The 18445-nt window shown below is 46.2% G+C and overlaps 1 protein-coding gene across 3 annotated transcripts in view; it reads right to left on the minus strand.

Annotated features, from left to right (window-relative positions):
• The window catches only part of ZNF407 (zinc finger protein 407), a 385214-nt gene that overhangs the window by 74500 nt on the left and 292269 nt on the right, over positions 1-18445 (minus strand). The window lies entirely within an intron of this gene.

An 18445-nucleotide genomic window follows, 5' to 3' on the forward strand; every position in this document is an offset into this window, starting at 1 on the left:
AAAGGAGAAATACCGAGGATGAGAAAGTTAGCTACCCACTACTGGGTGACCCATTTGCGACTGTATAGTCCATGGGATTCTCCAGGCCGGAATCCTGGAGTGGGTAGCCTTTCCTGTCTCCAGGGGAACTTTCCAACCCAGGGATCGAACCCAGGTCTCCCACACTGCAGATGGATTCTTTATCAGCTGAGCCACTAGGGAAGCCCAAAGAACTCCAAGGACATTCCCAAATAATTTTAATCTTAAAAATATCCCTCTTCCTTTTGGAATACAGGGTAAAACTTTCTTTTCTTCAGTAGTGGAAGGAGGTTTTGTAGAAGAACACAGCTCTTTATTAAAACTTGTCACTTTAATAAAACACCCACTATGTTTTTCTTTGTGGTTAAACATGATAATTGGCACGTACTGTAGGAGTTCCTAAATTAATATCTAGAGCTACAGCGTCGATGATAAAAGGCAGTATTTTAAGCTAGACTAATCCTTTTTATGGGTCTCAGAAAACAAATCTAAACTTTTGAGAAAATTTGGTATAATCACGGATATATAAAGTATTGCTTTGAATAGACTACTTCATAAATAAAAACATCATTGTTCAAATTTACATTTCCCTGACTAGGAATCAATTGATCACTTTCCTATGATGTAGTTCAGTTCTTCACAAATCATTCAACTGTGTCCTTTTCCCATTTACCTTCTGATACCTTAGGGTTCTCGTATCATCTCAAGTCGTATGAACTCAAGTATTATACATCTAGTTTGTAGTGTAATCTTAAATTCTGAACACTAGACGTTCAGTGTTAGATCACACTGAACAGAAGACTTCACAGAGGCCATAAATCCAGAGGCACTGAGAAGGCTCTCACAGGTGTGCACAGGACAAGGCTCTTACAGGTGTGCAAAGGGCACGAGCTGCCCTGATCCCCATCCCCCAGCCTGCTCACCTGCCGTCACAGAAGGCGACATCACAGAGGGTGAAGTGGCGATGTCACTGAGGGTGAGGCAACGTCACCGAGGGTGATGTGACGTCACTGGGGCAAGGTGGCATCACCGAGGGTGATGTGGGTGACGTCACGGGGGGCGGGGTGGCGTCACCAAGGGTGGCGGCGGCACTGGTGGTGGCATCCCCTCCTCTCTCGCTGCATGGTCAGCGTTCCCGGCCCCCTCCTCTGGGCCACTCCTGACTCAGGCTGCACTGCCACCCACACCTCTCCCCTCTCCTGACTCTTCCTGCTGTTTCCTCTGGCTCCCAAAGACCTATCACCCTCCTTCAGTTTTGATCTGGAATTCCTTGAACTGTTTTACACAATCCTCAGGGAACTTTATTCCCCTCCTGGCGTGGGCTGCCACCTCTAAGCTGACGGCTTGTAAATGTACGTCTTCTTCCCTACCCATGCTTGTTGCCATGGGGCTCAGTTCTCAGGGGATATTAGGCATCTCCACTGGGATGTTCCGCCCCGTCGCAAACTCCTGTGCTTGGGTTTCAAACCACAGCTGTACTCCCCCCTCCTCCCCTGCACCCTGGGGCCTCGATGTGTCCCTTCCATGTCCTGTGTCCACAAAGTGCTTCCAGGGGGCGTCTCAATGGGACACGCCCATGGGATCTGCCAGGACCCTGGACAGACTTGCAGTTTCTACTTAAGATCTATACTCAATTATTGATTTACGTATATAATTTAAAATCTCTACTCAACTACACACTGAAAGGATTAATCTTTTACTTCTATTCTTTATTCATATATCTTTAGATATAAATTCAGGAAGGTTTTTAAAATGAACCATCTCTCATTGAAAACGTGTTTGAGACCCTCTGCTCAAAGCCACGGTGAACTGCGGGAAGAAGCAGCTCGCGAGGCAGGGACAGTAGTCCTCATCACCATCACCTCCTCCCAAGGGCGCCCCACGCTCCTGCCCACGGTGTGAGCCTGTGTGTGGGGTGGGTGCCCGCGGTGCGCCGCTCAGTCGGGAGCCCGCGTGTGGGGCGGGGCTCCTCTGCCACTGGCCAGGGCTGGGCCTCTGCCCTGCACTGCCGCTGGGCCGCTGAGGCAGCTGAAGTGACTGCTGCCTGATGTGGGAAAGTCTCTTCAGTGCAGCTTGCAGACGCTTCTCGCTGGCTCTGCGGCGTATGAACAACCGCATGCACTGCTACTGTACGCTCTATCCAGACCACCGGCAAAGCCACCTAAGTGTCAGCAAGCAAACAGTCACACTAAAAACACAGAAACTCAGGGCCTTAGACAAGAACACTAATAGCCTAAATGGTTACAATTCTGGGCCGTCCACAGGGTACAGAAATCCATCTCCACTTCCCGCCAGTCCAGCACCACTCCTCAGAGGAACAGTGGCCTGTGCATTAGCCGGTAGGCCTGTATGGAACCATTCATAGGGCTTGAACTTGTCAGTGGAGATGTTTTCTTCACAGATCAGGAGCAAATTCTCAATTTAGTTAATCCCCCAATTTTAAACACTCCGATGCTCTCTATCAGAGGCCTACATGACACCCGGTTGTGACAGAACGCAGGTGGGGGTGTCTGTCATCACAGGAGCACTTAGGCTGGTCATGAGAACACGGAGCTCTGAGGGGGCTCTGGCGAGCCTCAGCAAGAGATTACCCGGAGAGCTATCGGCGGAACACAGCCAGACAGAATGTCAGACTTCCTACTCAGCGGACGTCTGCCGCAAGTGATGCCTTGTAGTCAAAGGCTGTTAAATTACCTGTGAAGGCTTCCTGGCAGCCCTGCATGTTTTCCTCATTGTTTATTTAGTTCGGAAAGTGCTTGGCCTTTGTGAGGACTGCCCTAGCTGACGGCATGGGAAACCTGGCCTTTGTAAACAGGGCGCCACGCTATTGAATCACAGGTCGCAGGCCTGGAGTCAACCTGGGCTGGGCTTGCACAGACAAATCCCCACCATGCACAACAAAGGAGCCTAATGTAAGCAAACCTCCTCTCCACAGATAAGACCAGAAAGAGAGGGACCTGGAACGGGGACGTTTGTGAACTCATCCCTTTGAAGAAGAAGATGCTATGTGACAGAAAGGGAACAAGACTTTACTGATGAGGAAACAGTTAATAATCACAGGACTCACAGTGTCAAAAGGTGGTTACTCCTGACCACAAAATGACTGCCTGACGTCTGGGGTCAGTCACTCTGGGATGACAATGTGGGAGGCTCTACTGACATAAAAACTGGTCCCAAACATGCGAGATCCTGTAGCATCTTCCTCTGTAAAAGCATCACTGGCTGGGAGACCAAAACCAGAGTGTATGTTTATGTGGGAAGCACTTTAAACGCAGCTGGTAATGAAGCACATGACTGAGCAGAGAGAGCTCCTGAGTTAGCAGGATGGGAGACTCTTCCTCTGAGAGCTGGCACACCATCTCCACCACCCAGCCCATCTGTGTCTGTGGACACTGCGTACAATGACACACAGTGGAAAAGACAACCTGCGCCAGTGTGTCAGTATCAGGCACCACTTCCTGTCTGAAGGTTACTTATTGAAACAGATCCCACCCAGTTATCACATTATCACGTCCCAAAGCCCTCTTTTTGCAGGATGGAATTAGAAAACCCAGGTTTCATTAGTATTCTCGGCGATGTTGATCACTTTAGGCTCCTGCTTAGAACACTTAAAATTTAATCTACAAGAAAAGACTAGTATCTATAAGCCATTTTTTCCCCTAGACCTATTATGGAAAGTGTGAATTGTAATTTAACGTAAAAGTAAACAAAATGTACCATCAATGAATGCTTCCCTCATTCGTGATTGTTTTTATTCCAAAAGCTCAAAGTAGAGCTTCTATTAAATCAGGTGTGTGTTTATGAATGACCTTCAATCATTGGTAAATACAATTATAACTGACAGACTCTTCTCAAAACTGCTTGGCTACAAGATGCATCTTCTCCAAGATAACATATGCTTAGATAACGCTGCATCAAGCAATTCAGATATACATACCATGGAATACTTACATGCCAAACCACAACATATGGGTTACCGTACAGTTCTCATGGAGCAAAGAGCTCCTATGCAAGTCAAACTCTGATATAACCAGGCTTACGTGGATAATATATCGCCATAATTCTGCTTCAATTAAAAGCATATTTCAGCAGAAGCTCAGGATGTCGGCTCTATGCATTTTAATAATGCCAACCTACGACTCTGCTTATGCTAAATGTACATTACTCAAATGGATTCAGAATTATGCTTTACATAAATAAAGACAGAGCATATTAAGAAGAAATCCTGCACAACCTAAGTATGTATTAATGGCACAGTCCCAGGATTGCTGGCAGCTCTACATATTGTGCATAAAAATCAATCGATATTATCTATGATTTTACTAATATTTTCATTTCAAATAAAATGTTTCTTATTCTTATCCTCCTGAAGATGGAGCAGTGTAGAAGCTGAGCAGAAGAAAGACTTCTGGGGCAGCCAAATGTCCCTGGGTGCACCTTGAGAGACCCTGAGGCCATGTGACTTACCCTACACTTAAAGGGACAGAATTAAGAATGCACAACCTGTATTCCAGAAGGAACGGTGACAGTTCTAAATTAGTGTTGCCTCATGCTAAATCCCCTACTTCTATGTAAGATACACAAAAACTTTAGAAGAAACAACCTACATTATTACTGGTAGTTTTCACTCTGTAAGTCATAATGAATGCTATCAAAAGACATAAATACAGTTTTGTAAATTTAACACTTCAAAGTTAGTTTCATATTTAGCATGATTAACATAATCAGGAAAAGTTGTTTAGGGTAATTTAATACTTAGGGAAAAAAACTGAGATGTCATCAGAACCATCTTTAAATGAATAGCAAACTAAACTATGACAATGTCGCTATTTTGAGGATCTCACTTGTTTTAGCTCTTTATTAATAAGATTTATATAGGTATTAAGAGTTTTCAAATGAAAGGGTTGAACACTGATGGTTTTTATAGGAGGTGTGATTAAAGAATGATATGACAAGGCTTTTAACAAGCAGCGAAAACCACTGTGGAGTAAGCTAATCACTACAACAGAGCCGAGCAAACCGCTGGCTCCATGGGGTACACAGGGTTCAAGCGAGGATAATGCCCACCTTCCCTTTGTACTGCTTTTTTGGACTGTACGAACTCCTTTCATAGTAGCTATCAGAATATGCATTTCAACACATATAGATATAATGTGTGTGTGTGTGTGTGTGTGTGTGTGTGTGTGTGTGTGTGTGTTGTGTGCTTAGTTGTAAAATCACGTCCAATTCTTTCGCAACCCCATGGACTGTAGCCCACCAGGCTCCTCTGTCCATGGAATTCTCTAGGCAGGAATACTGGAGTGGCTTGTCATTCCCTTTTCCAGGGGATCTTCCCGACCCAGGGATCAAACTTGGGTCCCCTGCATTGCAGGCAGATTCTTCACTGTTCCCTTTGAGAAATATCGGATATAAATAAAAAGCCTATGCATCAAAAAGCAAGAAACTACTGACCTTTAGCATTTGTTTGCAGAATGCAACTAAATTAAGTGTATATAAATGACAGCCAACAAATTAAAAAGTTAAAACCAGGAAACTGAAAACACAGTAAAATCAACAGAAAAGCCCTTTACAGTTTAGTTGTAAGATACTAGTTCAGAAGAACTTAAAAAATCGAACAAATCATCAGATTTGTCTTCCGTCTCTTTCTGAGCATCTCTATTACGAATCATTTATGCCTTGTTGGAAGCTGCTGCTGCTGCTGCTGCTAAGTCACTTCAATCGTGTCTGACTCTGTGCGACCCCATAGACGGCAGCCCACCAGGCTCTGCCATCCCTGGGATTCTCCAGGCAAGAACACTGGAGTGGGTTGCCATTTCTTTCTCCAGTGCATGAAAGTGCAAAGTGAAAGTGAAGTCGCTCAGTCATGTCCGATCCTCAGCAACTCCATGGACTGCAGCCTTCCAGGCTCCTCTGTCCATTGGATTTTTCAGGCAAGAGTCCTGGAGCGGGGTGCCATTGCCTTCTCTGTGCTGGAAGCCGGCAGGGTACAAAGCTGATGTTTCACACCTAAGACGGCCAGGTGGGGGAGGTGCGGGCGTGGGTGCCCACTGAGGACATGCCCCTCTGAAGGGCAGCTCCGCTCAGGGGACTCTGGGTCCCCGCTGTCAGGGCACAGGGTCTGATGGGGCTGCACATGGGAGTCTGCCACACGCTCAGTCTGCCTCCTATTCCTGTCTTGGAGCTCGTGCTCGTCTGCTTATCCAAGCGGGTTTCTCATGGCAGGGGCAGTCCGGAAAGGTCTGAGGCACCGGCAGGAGTGACCACTGCTGCGAGAGCTACTCACGTTCCCCAAGGGGGCGCCACAAACCCTTCTCTTCCCTCAAGGTCTGGAGGCGGCCGTAGGGACCCAGGCTTCGCGCTCCGCTGCGCCTTTCTGAGGACCAGACGGAGTCACCCAGGCCTCAGTCATTCTGCTCATCCGTTTACAGGCATGAGGCGTTCTCATGGAAAGATGGGAAGGGGCTGGGTAATACTTTTTAGCATACATTAAATCCTCCAGTAGAAGATTCGCAGTGCGGCAAAGTGTAACTCTTCTAATGACCTTAGAATAAAAGACACCTGACCGGGCAGTGCCGGGCCAGGGCTCACCTCCCAGGCAGGGCTGCATTTGGTGCCCACGCTGGACAGCGTCTCACTTGACCCAGGAGGGATCAGTCGGTGATAAACATGAAACGAGACGCATGAGACGAGGGGCTCCCAGACACTGCCCTTGACATCACATGGCCCTGTGGCCTCCCCAATACACACACTGCACAACCTTCACAGACAGTGCTGTGCTCTCTGACGATGCCAGGACCCTGGACACGTGGGTGGCACTCACTCTGCCCCTTTGGGAAGCCAGGCACAGGGTCCCCAAGGCACTGCAGCTCTGATTGCATAAGGACAGAAGCGCGTGGCCCACCAGGACCAAGGGACACTGTTCTGTGATGAAAAGGAGTGAGCTGTCACCGTGAGAAGACACAAGGAACTGAGAGGCACACTGCTAAGTGAAAGAGGCCAGGCTGAAAAGGCAAGGCACTGCATGGTTCCCACTGGAAGACATTCAGAAACAGGCAAAATGATGGGGCCAGTAAACCGATCAGCAGCTGCCAGGGGTGAGGGCGACTGGGGGCGGCGGGCGAAGAGGCGTCAATGTTCAGGACAGTGAAAAGTCTCTGCACAGCACTGTGATGGAAGATGGCTGCTCAGTCGCTAAGTCGTGTCCAACTCTTTGTGAGCCTATGGACCGTATGGGGCTCTCCAGGCAAGAATACCGGAGTAGGTTGCCATGCCCTCCTCCAGGAGATCTTCCCGACCCAGGGATCGAACCTGCATCTCTTACGTCTCCTGATTGGCAGGTGGGTTCTTTACCAAGAGTGCCACCTGGGAAGCCCTTAAAGAAAGTAAGAGGCTTTAAATAAAAATATATCATTTGACTTACTTTCATTCTGGATTCCAACTGGTAGTAAGTTTATTACCTATACTGAACATTTCTTTTGAAATTTAAAATCTACTTGGGAGACAATATCTAAAATACAAATATACCCTATATTATCACTGGGTGCTGACAGGCTGCTTGAGGTTACACAGTAAAGAAGAAGAATTCGACTGAAAAGTCTTCATCCTCTTGCCTTTAGAACACTCACCAGGATCTTACTTGGCCTGCTTATTTGTTCTTGTCTCACATTCCTCACACACACACACACACACACACACACACACACACACGTGCACACTCAGGAAGCGCTCCTCCTCTGCTGACCTCCGACACTGCCATCACCCCAGCACTCACACGTAATGAGGACCTGCACTAATACTGGATATGAAACACATTCTTCAGTACTGAGTACTTGACTCCAGAGCACTCGAAGATGAGACGTGAACAGTGGTTCTCCAAACCAGGGAGATGCTGACAAATAAGAGCGTAAGACAGACCATGCTTGAGCTCATCTTGGAAAACAGGAAGGTGAGGCAGAGGTAAGGAAGGCAGTCTCAATTCTTTACATAAAACACGGATACACAGCCCGCCCAACACTTTGATCACGTCTCATGTTAAGGACCTCGAACAGGCTGGAGGTGGAGCTTTACATGTCCACCCTCGAAAGCTCATGAGGAGTGGTGCTGAGGGCCAGGGGGTTTAAAGAGCCACCCAGCCCGTAAAAGCCGGTCCCTGCTGGGCCATCCGCCTCCCTCCCGTTAGAGGAGAAGCCATCTTCACATGATCCCCGGAGGAAGGCAAGGACTGTCAGTGCAGACATCCAGGGAGTTCACTGATCAGATACTTACTGCAAGTATCTTTATGTTGATACAAACTGACATTTTCAAGTTCCTAATCTCTATTAAGAATAGCGGACTGTAACCCTCTCCTGTTTACTCCTCAGAACAATTTCGAAGTTCAGTCCTTTATGGAGAACATCCCATGAAGAAGATACAGACAGAAGACAGTGAAACACTCCCTCTACTCCAGTAATTAACACAACACAGCCCAGAGAAGCCGGTCACGTGCGGCCAGATGTAAGGCGTCCACCTGGGACATTCGTGATGGGGTGACTTTGTGGGGGATGGAGGAGGCCGAGGTGCAGCCTCTGTGGCAGGCACAGGCCGCGGCACTAACAGGGGAACTGGTGTCGCCAAGGGAGGGGGGCAGCAGAGGAAGGGACCCCACAGGCAGGCTGGGCAGGGAACGCAGGGCAGGATGCACAGTACTCAGCAGCGGCGCACGGGGTACCAGCACCCCAGGACGGGCATCCAGGAGGGGCCCCCAGGACCACCACACTCCCAGGACTAGCACCCGGGAGAGGCCCCCAGGACCACTGCGCCTCCAGGACGGGCACCTGGGAGGATCCCCCAGGACCACCATGCCCCCAGGACGGGCACCCAGGAGTGGCCCCCAGGACCACTGTGCCCCTGGGACCACTGCACCCCAGGGATGGGAATTTGGAAGGGGCCACCAGGACCACTGCATCCCCGGGACGGGCATCTGGGAGGGGCCCCCAGGACCACCACACCCCCAGGACGAGCAGCCAGGAGGGGCCCCCACGACCACTGTACCCCTGGGACCACTGTGCCCCCAGGATGGGCATTTGGAAGGGGCCCCAGGACCACTGCACCCCTGGGACAGGCATCTTGGAGGGGCCCCCCTGGGATCACCGTGCTCCTGATGAGGCGGGAAGCTGCCCAGGTGGCTGTCTCAGCCCTTCATCCCAGGCACTCATCTTAACTTAGCTGCTCTGCTCTAGCTCTGAACTCAGTGAAGCAACATCCTGATTACCATTTGGCCTCATAAGTACGTTTTCTGCAGGAAATGTGTTGATTGCTGGTATGAGTATTCCAGTCCACTTGATAGTATTGTATCTCAATTTGAAAGGAAAACATTCTAATTTTTCTAAACCTTCTAAAATAAAATGACCTTGTAAAATTTGTTACTGTGACTTTGTCAGATTTATCTCTGGTTATATGTAAGACTGTGTTTTGAGAACTGTTAAGTCATAGGACACCCAGCTGGGGTCACAGAGGACTGCTTGGTGTGGGAACCTCCCACCCCCACATCTGGTGGCAGCAGAGGTGGTGTGAGCAGGGAGGTGGTGTGAGCAGGGAGGTGGTGTGAGAGGAAAGTGAGCAAGGGTGGTGTGAGCAGGAGGTGGTGTGAGAGGAAAGTGAGCAGGGAGGTGGTGTGAGTAAAGTGAGCAAGGAGATGGTGTGAGAGTAAAGTGAGCAAGGGGTGGTGTGAGCACAGAGGTGGTGTGAGCAGGGAGGTGGTGTGAGAGTCAAGGAGAAATGCAAGAGGAGAGACTGGGTTGTTTTCACAACCCAGGTAACATCCTGGAAAAATTATCTTTAAGCCTAATATAACGTCTATCCATAAATACGGTTGCTTCATACACTCTTTGCCTAAATTTAAATATACAGATAAATATGTGTGTGTGTACATGTGGGTATATATAAGGATCAATAACAACTAACTCCACAAAACTTCATATCTAATAGCAATGAAAGTTTCAAATGATAAGATTAGGCTACCTAAGATTCAAAACAACGTTAGGACTAGTTTCAGTCATTAAAATCTTACTAATTATTGCATGGTTATAATGTCTGTCCTTCTTGAAGCACTGATTCCCTATTACATGACAATAAAAAGGTTCATATTATTTTTTCCCTTATCTAATATCTTTTAAATCCTAAGTTCAAGGAGAAAAGCTTAATGAAATATCCGTACTGACATAATCATATAGCTATTAATGATACAGCTAAAGGATATACAGTAACAACCACATATAAAAAGATGTAAGTGTCTGTTTTGAAAATAATTGTTCTGGAATAATATTTGGTTTATTTTTCCCAAATAACTGTTTTTGGGTGAGTTGGTTTTTTAAATAATTCTATGCATGCTAACTTATGATTAAACAAGTGTTTCTCTAGTTTACATTAAGTGCTGAGGTTGGCCTGATTTCCTACTGTAAGAAAGCATTGTTTTTGAATCTCAAACATCTTAATGTCAAAAGAATAAAGAAAAATTAAATCAAGCTACGTACTTACTATCATTATAATTACTAGTAAAAATATGTCAAGTATATATTTATGTGTCTGAACTAGTGTAAACTCACACACAGTCACACACACCCCTCCCTCCTTTCTCTTTCTTGAGTCTTTCTTTCGTTGTTGTCCTTCCAGTTAAGGTCTCAACTTTTCCCCAGGAAAAGAGAAGCAGATAAGCATAGTGCCCTGTGCACCAGGTGTCCTGGTACCTATCAAAAGCAAGCTTCCAGTCCACACAACGACACAAAAATAGGATACTGCATCTGGGTTGTGACAGGTACTAGTATACTTTGCAGTCACATTCTTGGCAGAATGAAAATAAATCCTTGTATTTCTATATACAACTGCATTTAAATCTCTTTTTGAAGAGGTTTAAAAGCCCCTTTCTAAATAAAGCACAATGTGACATGAAGACGGGAGAGTTGCGTGTAGTCAGGAAAAATGTACACAAGGGAAAGAAACACTCCGAAGTTTAAACACCCACGCTGAGTCAAAGGCCGTCCACACGGAGCGGGCAGAGCGCTGGGATATGAACAGCAATGCCCGAATCAGGCAGGGGCAGACGCTGAAGCCCACATACCCAGGGAATGCCCGGCCCCCGCCTCTGTCATCGGGGGCCTGGAAAGTGGAGAGGACAGGGGTTCGGGAGGCAGACCAGGGGGCGCAGCCCATCTTGAAGAGAAAGCTGGCTCTGTCCTGAGCCACCACCTCCAAAACCCACCACCCACCAAGGTCACCACCTGAGCCAAGGCCATCCGCACACAATCCAGAGTGATGTTTTTGAAAAATTAAGGCATCCAGGCTCCTGTCCTGCTCACGCCCCTTTAAAGGCCTGTCAAAGGCGGCTCTCCATCCTCCTCCTGTTCAGCCCGTGGACCATGTCCCCCTCCTCCTCGGGCCAGCAGCCACCCCAGCAGTGCAGACGCCACTCGGAGCCTGTTCTCAGCACTGCGTTCAAAAGTCGCCTCCTGACAGCTGGGGGGTGGGGTGCACGTGTCATTCTCTGCACTGCGGTGCTGGTCCAAGGCCTCATGCCAAACCTTGCCACACACCCCATTCTCAACATGTGCAGTTATGTCAACTGAACCTCAATAAAACTGTTTTGCAAAAACTCATTTTCTTAGATTTTTCCGGAACTTTGTGCACACAGCAGTTCCCACCCACCCGTTTCAGCCCCCTTTTCTATGGTCCAGTCCTCTGTCTGTCTGTTCCTCTTCCTGACTCTCATCCTGGGGTCACAGTATTTATTCACTACTGACTCTGTCTCCAGGGTCTGGAGCGGTGGCTCCTCCCCAGAAGGCACACAGAGAGACCTTTGGGACATAAACGGCCATGGGCCTTTGGCCAGTCCTAACCTCCCTGTGCCTCCCAGTCCTTGCGGTCAGCAGTGACAGCATGGTCCCGGGCCTGGGTCGGGAGGAGAGAGACTCCACAGAGAGAGAGCAGGGCTGGCACACCTGAGGGTGAGACACAGTCCAGCCGCCCAGAGTTCACAGAGAATACCGCGGCAGTGAAGGAGACTGAGTCACAGAGTCCTTCTATTTTTGGTAAGTAAAGTGTCAGTCACCTCTCTAAAATGATCAAGCAGTCTCTCCCCAGCCTGCTGCTAATTGCTTATCGTTGATTTCTCATGGATATTCAGAGGTATTTCTCTTCAATAACAGAATCTGGGAAAACTACTCATGATGTCCAAGTAGTTACTCTTGAATACTGCCTGGAGCTGAGCAAGAAGTCGTTATTGACGTGCATTTTTGAATTTCTAGCTTAATTTGTTTCTATGCGCTCTGTTTCCTTTCCTAGAATGGCTGTTAGTCCCTGCTGTAACCCATTTTGTACCATTGCCCTGTTCTCCAATTATCCTTGGGACTTCTATTTAAAATTCAAAAACTGATACTCTCAGCAATTATTGTCATTCAGAAAGTGAGCTCATTCCTGAAAATTAAGACTGTAAAGAACACATACTATGAAAATGAATCAAAGTTAATGATGAAAATAAAACACACATAAACTCAAGACAGTTAATACTGCAGGTGAAATAAACCTGCAAATACAAAGCTCAAAAATAGAGTAAATGGATAAGACACCGCATTTCAAGGCTTTTCTGGTAGCGAAGTAATCACAGGGAAAGCTATGATGATAATCACAGAAGAAATATCAAAACGTTGATATGAAAGCACACAATCATTGAGAACATAAAGCGATCAAAGGCAGAATTGTCAATAGTTAACTTATTGGGAACCCCGCTGCGTGAGACAACATTAAGTACTCTGGAGTTTGCAAAACTGTTGGGGCAATTCAATAGGGTGTCAGTGTGGACTAAAGCCTAATGAGCAAAGAAACAGGAACAGAGAGAAAAGAGAGCGAAGGGCCTTGGCCCCAAACCAGGGAACGCCCTTGTTCCTCCCACCCTTCACTACCCTGCCTTGTGGGGATTCCCTTTGTTGATGAGCAACTGAAGCAGGGAATGTTTTCTGCTTTTCTTTAAAATGTCCCTATCATACAGAAAAATAAAAGGATGGGCAAGGCTTAAAGTTAGGAAATGTCTGGGAATGCAGTTGCTATGGTCTTAGCAAAGAGGTTATTCAGACTCTTGCATTCCTCTCCTGAACAGGAGCGATTATTATTACCCATTATAATATCTTATATCTGCCTATTCCAGAATCAGGAAAAGAAAAAAAAAGTTGCATGTGAAAATATTAAAATCTGAACGGCGGTGACAAAATTTTCAGTACAGACAATCAATTCGGCTCCAGTAAAGGCAGCAGCAAAGGGTCAAAACAAAATCATTAGAGAGGTTTCTGAAGCTTCTAGAAGCCTCATTAAAAACCATATCCTGTTAAAAGTAGGAAAACCCTGGAGAGTCAGGTGAGGGAGCACAGAGTGCATGCGATCACAGTATTCCCATTAGCAAGAAAATGGGAGACCTCCTTGGGTGCTGAGAGAACTTAATTCCAAAGCTGCTCACTGCACTGCACAGAGAGGCAGAGATGCCTTGCAGAATTTCTCATGAAACACAGGGCTCTGTGATCACAGAGATTCTGATGAAGACCACAGAAACCATATGAAATAATTTGTAGGTACCTGGAATGTGAGAACAGCTATACACAGGGTCTCAGAAAACTTTCTGAATTCATGGTCAAGATAAATCAGAGTGAAGCGATGCTCTTCCTACATAGGGCCTACCTCGTGCCCAGGCTTTCGTATCTTGATCAGCGGGACTTCAGAATGAGGCCTCTTCTATTTTGAGCAGCAGAAAAAAACAATGTCCACCATTCACTGAGGGCCTACTACATGCCTGAGACAACACTGTTCCCACCCTGTAAAATGCCTAAGTGCTTAGTGTGTTGGTCGCTCAGTTGTGTCTGACTTTTTGCAACCCCATGGACTGCAGCCTGCCAGGCTCCTCTGTCCATGTGATTCTCCAGGCAGAATACTGGAGAGGACAGCCATTCCCACCTCCAGGGGATCTTCCCAACCCAGGGATTGAACCCAGGTCTGCTGCACTGCAGGCAGCTCTTTACCAGCTGAGCCACCAGGGAAGCCTGCAGAGGTTGGCAGGCAGGAGTCAAGGCGATCACAGTCGATGTTTTCGGGCAGTGTACACAGATGTCTTCAGACAGCGGAGCAGGTTAGGAAGTCAGGAGCCCCACAGTCCAGAAGCTTATCCCTGACTGCTCTGAGTCTGGCTGGACTTTGGCTCCCTGGCCCCCTCCCAGGACTGCCCTCGGCTGCTGGGGCCACATCCAGGTGACTTCTGGAGAAGCCTCACGGCCCATCGGGGCTCCTACCATCCCCCTCCCCACTGGCCTCAAAGACGGCTCTGCTCCTGGAAAGCCAGTTTTAGCTGGGAGAGTCTTTGGGAGCTACCAGCCTGACTGTAACTAGCGGGTGGTCAAAAAAAAAAAAAAAAGGATCTGTTTTCTGTTGGGTTGTATTCTCTGAATCGACTTTTGGAGAGGAGCAGCCACATCAAGCAGATGAAGCACCCCCCTCCACCCTGGGGGCTGTGCTCTCGGGTGAACGGCCTCGTGCCAGCTTCCTGATTCAGAGATGCCCGTGCAGGAGGCGACGGGGCCTCAGCAGAGTCACGCCGTCTTATCCATGGGAGGGATGTCACTGTCTGTTCAGAGATTTCACAGTCCTTTGTACAAAAGGACCCTTGAGGATTCAGATCTTGCTCTGTATCTAGTCTTCCTAACCTGGGAATCCGTAAACCCTTTCTGTGCCCTCGGATCCCTGGAAATTGTATGCCAACTTTCAGAAAAGTACCAGTATTCTGGGATTTTGCTTTCATTATCATCTGAACAAATATGAATTATGAAAGCGATTGGGACGATAATCTAGTATTATTTTTAGTTTCACAAATTACAGCATTATCACCCTGGGAAGATCCAGCGAGTTCATCTATTAAAAGTTTGCTCTCCACTTTACACTTCCACTCAACAGAGTGAGAGCAGAGAGGGGTTAAGTGGCTCCGCAGACAGTGGCCACGGGCAGCAGGGCTGGACTCCAGCTCCACTAGCTCTCCGCTTCATGGGCCTTTCACTTTCGTCAGCGCGCCCACGCTCTTCACAAGGTGCTAGTGGTTCGTTAGGAGTATTTGATTTCTAATGTGTTTTCCTGAGAGAAACGCATCTGCTGAAAATATCATAAGCGGCTTCTAATGCACTATTTCAAGTTTTCTTGCTCAGTATGAGCCACACAATTCTATCACTGGTTTTCCTCTACTCTGTTCCATCTGCTCTCTGCATCAACACAATGGCTGGCTGCAGACTTGTTGGATTCTTCCAGTTTTTTTCCAGTCTTTGGACTGCCCTTTCTTTTCCCATGCTGGCATGCTTTCTAATGTGCAAGCGGAAATGAAACCCTTATATAAAACACCGTAAGAGTTAAAACTTATGACATTTCTTCTTTATCTCCAACTTTAATGCTTGGAATACTCTGATTTGAAATCTTCTTTTAAGATTGTTGTTTTCTCTGGTTGGTAATGTAAAGTTATATGCATTTCTACCTGGTCTTCTTACAGAAGTCTAAGGTGCATAGAGATTTACAAACACTGATGAAAATAGTGAAACTGTTAGTTGCTCAGTTGTGTCCAACTCTTTGTGACCCCATGGACTGTAGCTCACCAGACTCCTCTGTCCATGAAATTGTCCAGGCAAGAATACTGGAGTGGGTTGCCATTCCTTTCTCCAGGGGATCTTCCTGACCCAGGGATCAAACCTAGGTCTCCTGCATTACAGACAGACTCTTTACCAAATGAACCACCAAGAGGCTCACTTTAACCTCTGCCTCCAACATATTCTCTTTAATATTTTGCCTTCCCTCTGTCCTAAAAGGTAAACTTGATCTTTCCTTAGGATAATATATGGATGTGATGAGTGTAAGTTATGTTTTTAAGGAATACAATTTTCAAAAATAAACATAAAATATTTCAGAATGACGTGTTAAAGAGCTAAATTAATTTGATATTGTTGGGAATTCATTGTGCTCTATATGGGAACTCAAAACTAGACTAACAATTCTGATAAAATTCACACTTCAAAAGTGATGGCTATGGATACAAAGCTTTGTGTAAGGAAGGGGAGAACGGGAAAGTTAGCTAAAAACTAGCAATCTGGACCATGTTGTTTATAAATGAATGGAGCCCCTCAGTAATGAAGACTAAGCGTGGCAGACGTCAGTGGATGCCTTGTATGAACAAGCTGCAGGTTATAACAACGGCAGGAGGACAGGAGACTCCCACGGCACGTGAAGTGAGAAAGGCACCACTGAGCAGAAGCTGCCATAGAGAAAACTGGGGGACCAAGGGTGATGAAAACATTTGCTCCCTTAAACAGTTAAAGCAACATAAGCAAAAAGGAGAAGCAGGCAGGAGAGCATACTTTGTTCCTAAGACAAAAAAAAGGCCTTCTCTAAAGAGGTGATGGGGAACCCGTGCTTCTGATGGGGCTCCGGGTGCACTGTCCACGGAAAGAAGAGTTCTGGGCTCAACTGTTAGCGCTGCACTTTGTTTTTGCTCAGAAGTCCTTCTTTTCAAATCAGTTTTGTGGGTGTGAATTTACAGATTTTTCTATGTTCTTGTGTAAAAGAGGCAATAAAAAGGAAAGGAGGCTCGTAAGAGGAGAAAAGAAGTGAAGGAGGTAAGTCGGGACAAAAGGCACAGGGGCAGGGCCGCTGGTCTAGAAGGGAGCTCAGAGCTGTGAGTTTCAGCGGATGGAAATGCTTGGCTGCAGACACAGGACTGCCTACCTGTCTGCACGGGGCTTCCTCTCGGCGGTGGGCTGGGTACCACCCAGCAAGATGCAGCCCTGCAAGATGCGGGATGCGTCTCCCCCGCCAGGAGGCGGTTGCCGCGGGGTGCAGTCTGCGCCTGCGTGCGCCTTTTGTGGCTGCAGCCTGTCCCGAGCTTCCATTTCTTTCACATCTTGAAAATCTCTCAGATTTATTTTTTAATTTAAATGATGCCATTTCACATCACACCCCATTGAAGTACTGCACGTACTTTGCCAAGTCCAGCTCTACCAAAAACGATCCTCTGCAATTCCCCAACGAGCTGCAATTAAGAAACAGCTCAGCTGAGGCTGGCATGGAAAACGTCAGGAACCTGGGCCTTCTTCCTTAACAATATTTTTAATTCTCCCAGGTCACATGAAACCAGTAATAATTTCAGCTAAAATTAGGTAATACCATTCACTAAGGAAAACAAAAAAAGCAAACTATACAGAAGAGTCTTGTTGGAAAGGCTTTTCCCCTCCTCCAGGATTACCTAAATAAAGGAGAAAAACATAAGGTGATTTCTTGGAATGGCTTGGGCGAAGTCCATTTTGGGACAAAGGTGGGGCAGGAGAAAACCATCTGCCAGGTGACCAGCAACGACCAAGTCAAGCTATCCACTCAGAGGCCCTTCAAGTACTAAAAAAAAAACATGCTTCCAGGGGAAAAAACTAAATCTTATTTGAGAACTATAACGTTATTAACCAGGAATCCTATCACAGCATACAATTAAACTCACCTGAAGAGAATTACTTAAAATGTACTTTAAAAGCCTCTCTCTCAAAGACAACCATAGATAAGTTGTTCAAAGCTTAAAAACTGTCAGGTTATTTTAGTCATTTTTCCCAGAATATTTTGCTGTTGTTGTTATTTTGCTTTAAAAAAATGTTTTTATCCGCCACAATTAGTGGTTTCTTGCATTTAATTTTTAATGCATCTCTAATGAGAAACAAATAGCTAAAATCATTCTCAGTTTTTAGTTTCAACCCAAAAAAGCAAAAGAGAATGTATTGTTATAAGACATACATTAATGTTTTCCAAATATAACTGTTAGAATATATGTTTAATTTAGAAATAAAATACACCCTAACAATTAACAAATAAAACCATTTTAAATGAGATTAAAACATTTTCTCTCTGATAGCTTATATTTGTGACAATTCACAAAACAAAATACATCTTTTACAAAGGGTGAATTTGATTGCTAAAAATCAAATAATGCATGTTTGCAAAAAGATTGATTCAAGGGATTTGTTTATTTTTTCCTGGGGGTGGGGCAGAGCACAAATTCCACCGTTATTACAACTGCACAATCTCGCTGATTCTCATAGTAAATCTGGCTTTGTGAAATTTGAAAATTCCATCTTTAGTCACACTGTTATTCACAAAACTTTAAAATGATTCTCTAATTTGTAATAAATTGAAATGGTTTCTTCGCTTTCCATTTTACTTTGTTATATAAAATGCTTCTTGCATACGTGTCTTCTTACATTTCTGCTGTGTACTCCTCCGTGACACAGCTTAAATACGTGATAAATTAAATAATGATCTCACAAACCATCTTTACACGACCAGTACCTTAGGCGACGACTAAGCTAGAGGTGTTGGTGTCGTGGACACAGAGAATGGCCATTGG

This window comes from Ovis aries, chromosome 23 (genome assembly GCF_016772045.2).
Source record: "Ovis aries strain OAR_USU_Benz2616 breed Rambouillet chromosome 23, ARS-UI_Ramb_v3.0, whole genome shotgun sequence".
Lineage (NCBI taxonomy): Eukaryota > Metazoa > Chordata > Mammalia > Artiodactyla > Bovidae > Ovis > Ovis aries.